The sequence below is a fragment of the Mercenaria mercenaria genome, chromosome 5 (genome assembly GCF_021730395.1).
Source record: "Mercenaria mercenaria strain notata chromosome 5, MADL_Memer_1, whole genome shotgun sequence".
NCBI classification, from domain to species: Eukaryota; Metazoa; Mollusca; class Bivalvia; order Venerida; family Veneridae; genus Mercenaria; species Mercenaria mercenaria.
Window position 1 is genome coordinate 20,577,380 of NC_069365.1, and position 12,974 is coordinate 20,590,353.

General features: G+C 33.6%; 1 protein-coding gene across 2 annotated transcripts in view; it reads right to left on the reverse strand.

Annotated features, from left to right (window-relative positions):
* LOC123556589 (uncharacterized) overlaps window positions 1-12,974 on the reverse strand; it is a 171,680-nt gene that overhangs the window by 73,906 nt on the left and 84,800 nt on the right. The window lies entirely within an intron of this gene.

The window sequence follows — 12,974 nt, forward strand, 5'->3', positions numbered from 1 at the left end:
ATGTAATTCTGGACTTGTGAATGAGGAAATTAAATAAATACACTTACTTTATTCAATGCAAAATACATATGGATAGAAAGGCTAATCAGATGCAAATAATTAATGGTATAAATTAATACTGCACCAATTTATATTACAAAGAACTGGTATTTCTGGTATTTGGGTTGAACCATAAAATGATAACCCTTACCAAGTGAGGCTATCACTTGTAAGTTCTACATATTTACATTACAATGCAACAAAGTATTGTCAAAGTTTGAAATGTAGATTTTGCACCTTTATACACTTTAACAAGAGCATTGCCTGCTGGTACCAATGCTCAACTGTGTTTTATATGTTTGACATAATGCAATAAACAATAAGCAAGAAAAGAGTTATCCTTCTTACTTACCCACTGTTGATAAAAAATTATAAAATTTCAAAAACATTCAAGAAAAGTGAGGGACCTAAGAAGTGTAACCATGAAATACCAACTTTCGAAGTTCAAAAGGGCCATAATTCTGACAAGCTGCAATAGAGTTATGGTTCTTGAACCACTTAATGAAATCTATTATAGCTGTTAACTTATAGTAAAGTGGACAAGATTGAGAAATACCAATTTTTATACGCCCGGAGAGACGTATAATGTTATACCCACAGTATCCGTCTGTCTGTCCGTTAGCAATTCGTGTCTGCTCTGTAACTCTTGAACCCCTCGAAGGATTTCAAAGAAACTTGACACAAATGTTCACCACATTGAGACGACGTGCAGAGCGCATGTTCTGGATGGCTTGCTTCAAGGTCAAGATCACACTTAGGGGTCAAAGGTCATGTGAGTGTGTTTCGTGTCCGCTCTGTAACTCTTGACCCCCTTGAAGGATTTAAAAGAAACTTGACAAAAATGTTCATCACATCCAGACAACGTGCAGAGCACAGTCATTTTCTGGATGGTTTGCTTCAAGGTCAAGGTCACACTTAGGGATCAATAGTCATATGAGTTGGTTTTGTGTCCTCTCTGTAACTCTTGAACTACTGAAAGGATTGTAAAGAAACTTGGCACAAATGTTCACCACATTGAGACGACGAGCAGAGCCCATGTTCTGGATGTCTCGAATCAAGGTCAAGGTCACACTTAGGGGTCGAAGGTCATCACTCTGTAGCTCTTGAACCCCTTGGAGGATTTCAAAGAAACTTGACACAAATGTTCACCACATCATGCAGAGCGCATGTTCTGGATGTCTCACTTCAAGGTCAAGGTCACACTTAGGGGTCAAAGGTCATACCTTCGAGCGTATGTATCCAGCTCAGCCTTTATTTCATCAAGACAAACATTCTGATCAAGTGTCTTGTATACCAGCTAGAATGTATTTTTATTAAGTGGAGAAGAAGCCCAAATCTGTGATTTTAGCTCAGTATTTGGGCTGGGCAAAAGGGAATAAAAACCTGACATAAAGGCAACTTTTTGAGAAAAATGCATGATTTTACAGAAATTTTCTGAGCAAGAGACTTATAAATGGTCCCTATAATAGGCGAACAAAACCTAAATGCTGAAACAAATCCTAGAATTACATGGCCTAACAGCGTGTACCAGTATTCAAATTGTAAGTTTTCTGTCTATTAATTAATGAAAATTTGTTTGCAGACAGTTTCATAATAGCTAACAGATTGTCTGCAATATTTTATAACAGCCTGATCTTATATGAACATTAAATCATTTATAGTCTATCTATAGATCAAAGAACTGTTAACAGACTGTTTTAATTAATACCAAGACTTTTGCTCCAAAAATACAGAAAATAATTCAACCTGTATGTAATATTAACAATATCAGCAGAACAATAATAGTGATCAAAATTTGTTTTAGTAAACAGTTTTTCACAGAAAAGCAATGATGTCCAGTCAGAGTGTGTTGTTGCCTGCAAAGAGCAGATTTATTCCTGCTAGATGATAAAAGTTTGTTGAAAATCTATCTAATAGCTAACAAGATGATGTTATTTACAGAAATGTTGAATAAATCCCGCACGATAACATGTTTGATAATTATGATTTTTCTTCATTAAATTGTTTCAATACAGAAAATATTTTTGTATAACATTACAGTATGCACTTAACTTCTCTATCATTGACAACCTTTTCGAGTTCAACGATGCATGAGAACCATAACAATCGAAGGATTATATAAACATGCTGCTGCGAGAGTAGCTGTAGGTGCTGCGACTGTGCATGACAATGGAAGCTCAAGTGGCACTTTGAGTAAACAACTATTACCAACTCACCCTGAACTCAGGTGAGATAAATGATACAGACTTGCTTCTTCCTTACTGAAGCTTTTACTTTCTGAAATCCATTTGCATTTGTCACGTCCATAATTTTTACGATGTTTAGTAACTGTACAAAGAACTACACTATGCCCTCTGTTGTCTTCTGTCTAAAGCCAACACCCATAAAATAATGACAAAAGATAACCTACCGGTCATAATGTTCAATGTCCTAGAACAATATTATCAATCCGTTTAATAAACTAAATTCCTTCTCATCATTTCTAACACGAAGTCATTGATAAACACTGTGCAAATATTAAACATTTACACTGTCAACAAAAAAAAAAAACAATCTATAATTACTGTTTACTGTTGTTTTATTGCTATGTAATGTACACACATGTATAAGACGGTGACCGTTTAATATTTGTTGTTGCTCTAAGGTGTAAAAATAATGACATATAAGTGATATTGTGACAGCTGATAAACAAACATGCGCTGTCACTTACATTACCGCTGTCAAAACTACGTGACCATAGCAACTAAAGACTTTTTCTTGTAAGGAAAGAAGGGTAGTATGACAAGGCAAATTCATACAGCTTACAAACATTTACAAACTGAATTCTGCAGCCAGAGAAAATGATCTAAAATAGAGGAGCCAAAAAATTAATGTTTTGCTGCTTTATCTTTTTTGTTATGATGAATGTCATACATTTTGCAACATTTTTTTTTCTGACAACTTGAAATGCTATGATCAGTAACTAATGTTCTCTCCAAGAAACTGATGTATACCATCAAAGTACAAATGGCTGTCAAAACACAACCACACCACTGTATGTTTATAACTTGGCCATTTTTGTATAAGTAATTTTAAGCTACGTTAAGAAAGTTACAAATGAAAAGCGTCTCATCAGCAAGTACAGATTATAAACAAAGTTTCATGGCAAATTCAAGTTTAAGTGTTTCTCAAGTCTTAAGGATGACCAACAGACATTATCATTGCCTCAGTTAAGCATTCTGTGTTACTAAGGCTCATGAGGTACAGTTGTTATAAACTGCAGACAACTTAATTTCAGCTTAGGAAGCATTTTAATAGAGCAAGTAAACTCTTCAGTGCAAAGCAATAAGATTATAGTGTGTTTCTCTGCACAAATGTAAACATATTCAGTAATCACCAGAAATCAAATATTTGCAAAAACAATCCACTGTCTAGATGTATACCCATGATTCTCATTTTATCAACTGAGTTGTATAACATCTGGCTGATTAAACCATTTACAGCATAGATACCCTGGGAGATAAAGGGAGATAACCTGTGAGATAACAGAAGATAAGTATCTATCTATGATAGGAGTATTTCATATTAACCACTTATAATAAGTGATAAAGGTAACCTCCAAGTTAGTTATTATGTCATTTACAACCAGACTTAAATATATAAACCCTTACTTCTCATCAATATAACAAAGAAGTTAATGCATCCCCCCACCCCCAACATCATGCAATGAGAATGCCATACAATCTTTCCCCCTCCGCACTACACTTGTACTACGTCAATTAAGTTCCTACTTGTAGGTTTTAGTTACGATGTTACTACTAACATGTCCAAAGTCTGACCACGTCCTCAACGTCCATGGAGACCATATCACGTCCTTATGGGTGTCTACTGCATTCCTTCTACGTTGTATTCAAGTTCTTACTGCCTCCTGCCAGTTTTTTGAGGATGTAGTGGGAACGAGTGCGATGACCAGGAGGTATAAAATATTAAAGTGAAAGAATTCATGTGCACTGACTGACATCTTTGTTCAATGTCATTTGCTCAAACCACATGTATTGTATTACAGCATCACTTGCCTATTCGCTGACAAAAAATATATAATCTTTAGATAAGAAAGTAAGTTACATTTTTCCTTCACCTACCTTTAACTTTTTTCCTCCTCATAGACTTGAACCGATCTTCGAAAGGCATTCCCATCCAGCGGACTCTCTCACTAAAACTACGACCCCAAGTTTTATACCTGGCAGATGAAGAGGAAGAAGACTTTTGGGGAGCAGCCTTTGCCATTTGTCAATAGTGCACAGTTATTTCCCTTGATTTTCAAAATATACTTTTTCCATCATTAATCCTCTTTCAAACACATATAATTCCATCAAACATCCGCATGCATATTCCATAAAGTAATTTTTATGTGCTCAGTATATTTTGCAGTATGCAGCAACAAACTGTAACACTGGCGTACTGTTGCCTCACATTTCCTAAACTGTCTAGCTAAAGAGCATGTTGTTATGTACTAATTATGTACAAATTACATGATGGTATCTATAACGTTATACATAATTAGTCATTTTGTGTTTCAAACAGTCAGATATATATTTATTTTCTGTGGAAAAAGAAAACAACAAGTTAAACCAAATCCCATGAAACCACTGACAGATAAGGATAAGGAAAAAATAGCTTTAAGCCATTGAAAAAAAGTTTGCTAGCTTGTGCCTGTGACCTAAAACTTTCCTCAATAGCAAAATATATAAGGATTCTGAACCCCTTTTCTTAAAGTATGAATGTCTTAAACATCTAAACAATTACTCTGGTATTTCAGGTTTTAAAAAAAAACAACAATTTTCTGCCTTATTTGGAAATTTCAGCCATATAATTACATAAAAAAATCTAACATTTTATTTTGAACAGCCTAAAATGATGCATCACATTTATCCCTTCAAGACAAATCCATGTGACTGTTTTTATTTTCACATCATGAAAACCACTTTCCTGCACAGATTTTCCATATATTTCCAAAGCCTCTAGGGCTTGCTAAATCTTCCTTGTCTAAATAAAACGCCCAGAAATGTAACAGGCTGTATGTTTTGATCCAAACATTAAATAGCAATTTTACGTAATTAACACATCTTGGCACAGAGTCCAGTTTGAAACATTAATATTTTCATTGTAATTAACAAATATTTATTTCCTCATTGTGTTCAAGTGGTTATCATCCGGTTTCGACTGTATCAACTTTCTCAGAACGTATCTAGCAGTCTTCAATAAAAATCTAATAAAATCTTATACATATTTGCTTTGTACAAATTACAGAAAATCAACACATTAAGTATTTCCATAGTTACTCAAGCAATATTTCAGCAATAAGTCTGTTACAATATAACTGGTTAAATAACCATAGAAAATACCAGTAGCGCTCCAAATACTTCTCAAATTTAACAGAAAACCTGCAATTTTTTTAATGTCCTCAGCTTTTAACTCAAACCACTATACATGAAAGATGAGATATATTATAGTGACCTTCCTATCTTATCAACTTACAAAATCTTAAGACCCTTATAAGTCCCTTTCAAATATCCTTCAAAATGACTTGCATCTTATGGTAATTCTAAAAGCGGATAAAGTATCTGTGGCTATATTTAAGGAAATAATTTAACTTTAAGAAACAGTCAAATGTGCAAGCTATACTTTTGTTAAGAAATCTGGGTACCAAGAACTAACAAAGTTGTTCCAGTAAGCTCCTGGAATTAAGTTGGAAGTGTCAGCACATGATCACATGTTTTAACTTGCTAGCCGCTCCGGGCAGGCAACATATAACTAGCAAGACCTATATTGAATTTGCTTGAGCTGGCAAGAATGATCAAATCAGATATACTCTCAGCACCTAGGTATACATGAGCTACAGCAGTTGACCAAGCTTATGCCTAAGCAGACGCACCTTACTGTATATGACTTGTAAAAACTTCTCTTGTATTTAACAAAGTTTGCACCTAAGGCTGGCAAGACCTGTTTGTAAATACCATAGGCAGGCAAGAGTTCTTGTATTTGATTCAGTAAGTACATACTGATTAACAAGAACTTTATCTTGCATTTAACCTGCAGTTAACACCTAGGCAGGCAGGAGTTCAATATATTTGATCCAAAAACTGAGAACCCGGGCTGAGAAGGACTATTGCTTGGGTCTAGAGTTTACACCTAGGCAGGCAAGAATCCTTGCCAAGAACTTATAAATTGCATTTAACCTGCAGGGCAGGAGCTCAATACATTTGATCCAATAAGCATCTGGGCTAACAAGAAGTACTGTTTGGGTCTTTAGTTTACACCTAGGCAGGCTAGAGTTTGTGCATCTGATCCTGGACCAATAAATGTTCTTACAACTTGGCAAGAAAGTCGCTCCAGGGTATTATATTTGACCTGCAATAGCACCTGGGCTGACATGTTTCTTTCTACAAAAAGTAGAAGAGAGACAATTAATGCAGATATTGTCCAAAAAAAGGACACGGCAACACAGTACCTAGTTCGAATTCTCTTTTGTCAGATTTTACCAAGAGAGTACAGGTCCCATAAGAGGAGGAGGATCTACACTAACCTTTAAAACATAATATCCTGATTAAACCAATTAAAACATCAAATCCAAAACTTTCTTTTTCCAATAATTAAGTTATAATTACCGTATTTCATTTCGCACAAACTAAAACCATATCAATTATGAACAGATGTGCAGGAAATCCGCCATTCACTGTCAAGTATCATCACTTAACACAGTTATCTCCCCTTTCACAATTAATACTGTCATCTAATCTAGAAATCAATCACAAATTAGATTTCATCTGAAAAATTTAAACAAAGGTCTTAAATATTATTACGCTTTAAAATATCTGTTCAACTTCAAGATTATTTGCCCTTTAAATTACTTAAAGTTAAAACCTTAAAACCATTTGTATGTTTTAAAATTACATATGACATTTTTATGTATTTCAACTACTATCAAAAATTGTATTTTTTTTTCCTCTGGTACATTTTTTCTCAATTAAATCCACTTTTTTTTCACAAAGCATATTTTTTCTTCCTTCCCAAATACAAAAGTCTTCAAGTTGATTTATGACCAGCAAAATCTATATAATAAATTATATCCTTATAGGAGACTACTTTTTAAATAAATGAATTTTCGTACTTTATATATTACAAAAATCTAGTTTGATGAATGAGAAAAAATGAAAACAAAATGAAATTGGTGACCCAAACGATATACGACACCATCTTCTAACTAAAATTCATAAAATGATAACTTTTAGGTCAGCCATAAAAGTTATATTAGCCTCACCTTTATAAATCATATCAACATTTTTATGGCGCATGAATACTGTAGTAGAATAATGTCACATGTTTTATGTTTTGCCTTTTGTTTTGGGGTTTTAGCGCCATTTTTCAATAGTACTTCAGTTATGTAATTACAGGCAGTACACCTAAATGTAACCAGTGTTCCTGGAATCTGTACCAGAACTAACCTCTCCTCTGCAAATAACTTCCAACTGCTTCACAAGTAACTAATAACATGTAACCAACTTCCACACATAAATTAGAGGTGAAGGACAAATGTCTCCAGACAAACAGTCTTCTATTGACAATCATAGAGAACATTTAAAGCCTTGCCCATGGAACAAACACATGACTCCCAAAAATCAGTAGATCTGTGTAATTTCCTAATGAGTTAAGAGGGTATATATTCATTTTCTAAGAAGTCAAGAAATAGCCCCTATTTCTTTATAAGAAATACTCAATTATTTTTCGTAGACTGATCTGGTATTGTTCACATCTTAAAATATTGTAATGATAAATTATGAGAAATACTGTAAAATACCTCCCTTTAAAATTTGTAACTACATAAAAGTCACTGGTCCAGCATAGAATTGTAAAACAAAAATGTTTTTTACGCATAACATTTTCAAATAATAATATAATGCTTATAAATAACAATAAACCTCTGAAGCATCAAACAATTAAAATAAACAACAACAACAAAAGAATATGTAATATAAAGTATGCCATTAGATTTTAAAGTTTTAACAGCATTTTTTTTCCCAATAAACAGCATGGTTTTCAAATCCTTACAATGAACAACATATATGACCTATTTTTTCTTGTTTATGTTTATAATAGAAATAAAGGAATTTTCAAAAATATTTGAAACATAATTTGTAACAGATACTCATAGAAAAATGTGTATTTTCATACTTTATGAAAATTATATTGCCTCACACCTTAATTTGACTATTCAAAAAATTCTTTAAGATGACACCGGCCATTAATCTTTCAGCGGATCATTATGACATTGTATTCAGTGAGATATATCTGAGCTGACACATTTTTTATGGTTCATGGTTTTAATATATATTTTTTTCCATTTATATGATGCATAATATTACCATGTTAACTGTGGCCTGTCACTTTTGTTTGCATTTATTTAGTTTTATTCTGAAGCACCAAGAAACAAAGGGAAGTAACTGAGAAGAGATTTTATATAATTAAAATTTACAACAAATTTGGCTTACAAAACTAAAAGCAACGCGGAAATGCTAACAAAATTTCCTTAAAATTAAGTTAAAAAACATCTAAAACTTCTGAATTTCTACTATTCTTATACCCTCCACCCCACCCACCCTTATCCCCCTTAGTTCAAACTTTACATTGATAAGGAGCAATGTGCAAAATAACTTATTTATTTTATAAGTTGTATAGTATACAAATCTTGTCAGACTTCCCAATCCTTAGCATCAAATTAATATGTTTTTAGAGAGCAAAAATAGTTGATTGCATTGCAGATTTTCATAGTAATGAAAGAGCAAAAACAAAACACCTGTTCAGAAATGTATATATTTCTTGCTGATTCATTATTATATACATGAAACAATTACCTCACTAATGGCGAAAGCTTCATTAAAAGAATAATTTATATAGCATGTGAAAAAAAATGCTTGCTATATAAACAAACTGCAAAATAATGAGTCTTAAAGTACTATACTTCTCAACATTAATAACCCCTCATTCTTCCTAACAAACTTTCATGCACAATTTCCCAATCCATTGTTTTTGGTTTCAGACATCAAATAAAACAACAACAACAGAATATAGCAGTGGAAATGTTCTATTTTGAAATAAACTGTGGTGTTGGGCAACAATTTCATTTATGTAAATAATAAAAAATCATAGTTAAAGCATTATGAAAATTGCTTAAACCTAATTTCTAATAAGTAATTTTTACATTGATTTTAAAGTATTATTTTTCATCCTATTTGACTATGTTGCTAAATTTTTTTAAACAGAACAGCAATTGATTGAATGACATTGTGCAACATCAGTTGTTTTTCACAGGCAACATTCTCAAAAATAATTTATATATTTATCATATGAGGGTGTAACCTATGTAAACAGGCATTTAGCATAGCACTCTGGAATGGACAATGTAACCTATGTAAACAGGCATCCAGCAATCAGCACTCAGGAACAGACAATGCAACCTATGTAAACAGGCATCCGGCATTTAGCACTATGGAATGGACAATATAACCTATGTAAACAGGCATTTAGCACTACAGAATGGACAATGTAACCTATGTAAACAGGCATCCAGCATTTAGCACTCCGGAAAGGGCAATGTGACCTATGTAAAGAAGAATGGGTCTATCCAGCATTAAGCTTTCTGGAACAGACAATGCAACTTAAGATAACAGGATGGGACTATCCAGGAATGGACAATGTGACGAAGGTCAATAGGCATTAGCGAATCCAGCATTACGCTCTCTGGAATCAGCAAATGTCAAGGACCATGCAAATAAGCATGTTTGAGCTCTCCTGAATAGACAATGTGAATGCTTTGACTTTGAGATATTGAACTACATAACACCTGTATACAGTTTGGAAGCACATGCATTCTAAATTTTAACATTGCTCCATAATATATGCAAGTTCCTTATGAATTAGCAATGTGTTCATTTTTATCTTTTTCTCACACATGCCATAATTCACTGCTGATTACTGCTTAGGCAATAAAAATACTTTATCTAAATTACTATAACTCTCAAGGCAATAACATTTATCTTACAATCATTAAAACATCAGTTACCCTCATCTTGAATATTTCTTCAGCATTTAAACATGCATTTTATATTAAAGAAAGAAAATACAACATATGGTTCTAGCTATGTATGCTTTACACACAAAGGAAGAAAAAGACTTGCAAACAACATCATTGCACTAAATATTGTCCAACTTCAAATAAAGTACTATGTCTCATTAGGATCTCAACAAGCTAAAAAACAAGAGCTGTCGGAGGACAGCAACGCTCGACAATTCAACAGCCTTGTCAATTGAATGAATACAAAAGTTGAAAAAGGGGCATAATTTTGTAAAATGCAAAGTAGAGGTATTGAACCTCTGTACTGCATGTCATATCATGACAGTGAACAAGTGTGTGAAGTTTCAATCCTTTCTAATTTGTGGATACTGAGATACCAGCTTACATACAAAAACCTAACAAAAAACTGCTAAGTCAAAGGGGCATAATTTTGTAAAAATGCCAAGTAGAGTTATGGGACCTTCACAGTGCATGTTAGATCATGACAGTGAACAAGTGTGTGAAGTTTCAATCCATTCCAATTAGTGGATACTGAGATATCAGATTACATACAAAAATTTAACTAAAAACTGCTTAGTCGAAAAAGGGGCATAATTTTGAAAAAAAAAGAGAGTAGAGTTATGGGACTTGCTTAGTGCATGTCAGATCATGATAGTGAACAAGTATGTGAAGTTTCAATCCATTCCCATTAGTAAGTACTGAGATATCAGCTTACATACAAAACCTTAACCAAAAATTTCTAAGTCGAAAAAGGGGCATAATTTTGTAAAAAAGCCAAATAGAGTTATGGAACCTGTGCAATGTAGATCAGTTCATCACAGTGAATAAGTGTGTGAAGTTTCAATCCATTCCCACAAGTGGTTACTGAGTTACCAGCTTACATACAAAACCTTAACCAAAAATTTCTAAGTCGAAAAAGGGGCATAATTTTGTAAAAAAGCAAAATAGAGTTATGGAACCTGTGCAATGTAAGTCAGTTTGTCACAGTGAATAAGTGTGTGAAGTTTCAATCCATTCCCACAAGTGGTTACTGAGATAACAGCTTACATACAAAACCTTAACCAAAATCGGGACGCGGACGCGGACGCATGGGCGAGTGCAATAGCTCACTATTCTATGAATAGTCGAGCTAAAAAACTCAGAATTTTATTTTAGACCTTTTGATGAATCTGGAATGTTCTAAGGTTTGTGACATAAAAACTGTCAAGGTGAAACATGCAAAATCAGGTAATGTATTAAGTTCTTTATATTTCTTTTCATTTGTTACAGCTTGTACATCAGCTTTCTTATTATTTTAAAACTGGTCTGATTATTTGTCAAAAGTTTGATTAAACAAAACTGCTAAATTAATCTTTTCTTATTACCTCCCTTTAAAATCTTATTAAACAACATTATTGAAAATGCTGCCAAAATGGAAATATCCTACTTTGATAAAAGACTTATAGTCTATCTTGAACATAAAAAGCATTGTGATATATTTTTTTTTCAACAAAGTAGTTATTTTTCTTATGTACAAAATTATAGTGGTTTTCTGTGACTGGTAAACAGTGTGAAACTGTCATTTTTTAGAGGAAAAACTGACAGGCCACTTTTAAGTACTTATACACTTCCTCCCTAGACTCTACAAAAGGTTGTTTCTTTTTTGGCCCTCTGCCAAGATGGCCCTAGGTCGCTCACCTGAGAAACACACCATAACAGTGTAAACATGTTTGACATAATGATTTCATGGAAACAAATATTCCGACCAATTTTCATTAAGATTGTATCAAAAATGTGGTCTCTTAAGTGTAAACAAGCATTTTCTTCAATTTGACCTAGTGACCTAGTTTTTGAGCTAAGATGACCTACATTCGAATTTGACCTAGATTTGATCAAGGCAATCATTCTGACTAAATTTCATCAACCTCGATTGAAAAATACAGCCACTATAGCATACAAAACATTTTTCTTTGATATATCCTAGCGACCTAGTTTTTGACCCCAGATGACCCATATTCAAACTTGACCTTAATTTCATCAAGGCTAGCATTCTGACCATATTTCATGAAGATCAATTGAAAAATACAGTCTCTATTGCATACACAATGTTTTTCTTTGATTTGACCAGGTGACCTAGATTTTGACCCTAGATGAGCCATATTCAAATTCCACCTAGAATTCATATAGACAAACCTTCTGATTACATTTCATGAAGGTCCGGTGTAAAATGCAGCCCCTATTGCATACACAAGGTTTTTATTTGATTTGACCTAGTGACCTAGTTTTTGATCCCGGATGACCCATATTCAAACTTGACCTAGATTTTATCAAAGCAATCATTTTGACCAAAATTCATGAAAATCAACTGAAAAATATTGCATACACAAGGTTTTTCTTTGATTTGACCTAGTGACCTAGTTTTTGACCCCGGATGACCCATTTTCGAACTTTGCCTAGATTTTATCAAGATGATCATTCTGACAAAATTTCATGAAGATCAGTTGAAAAATACAGCCTCTATCGCATACACAAGGTTTTTCTTTGATTTGACCTAGTGACCTACTTTTTAACCCCAGATAACCCATTTTCGAACTCAGCCTAGATTTCATCAAGGTAATCATTCTGGCCAAAATTCATGAAGATAAGTTGAAAAATACAGGCTCTATCGCATACACAAGGTTTTTCCTTGATTTGACCTAGTGACCTAGTTTTTGACCCCAGGTGACCCATTTTCGAACTCGTCCTAGTTTTTAATCCCACATGACCCAGTTTCAGTCACAAATATGGTCTCTAAGAGTGTTCACAAGCTTTTCCTTTGATCTACCGGGTGACCTAGTTTTTGACC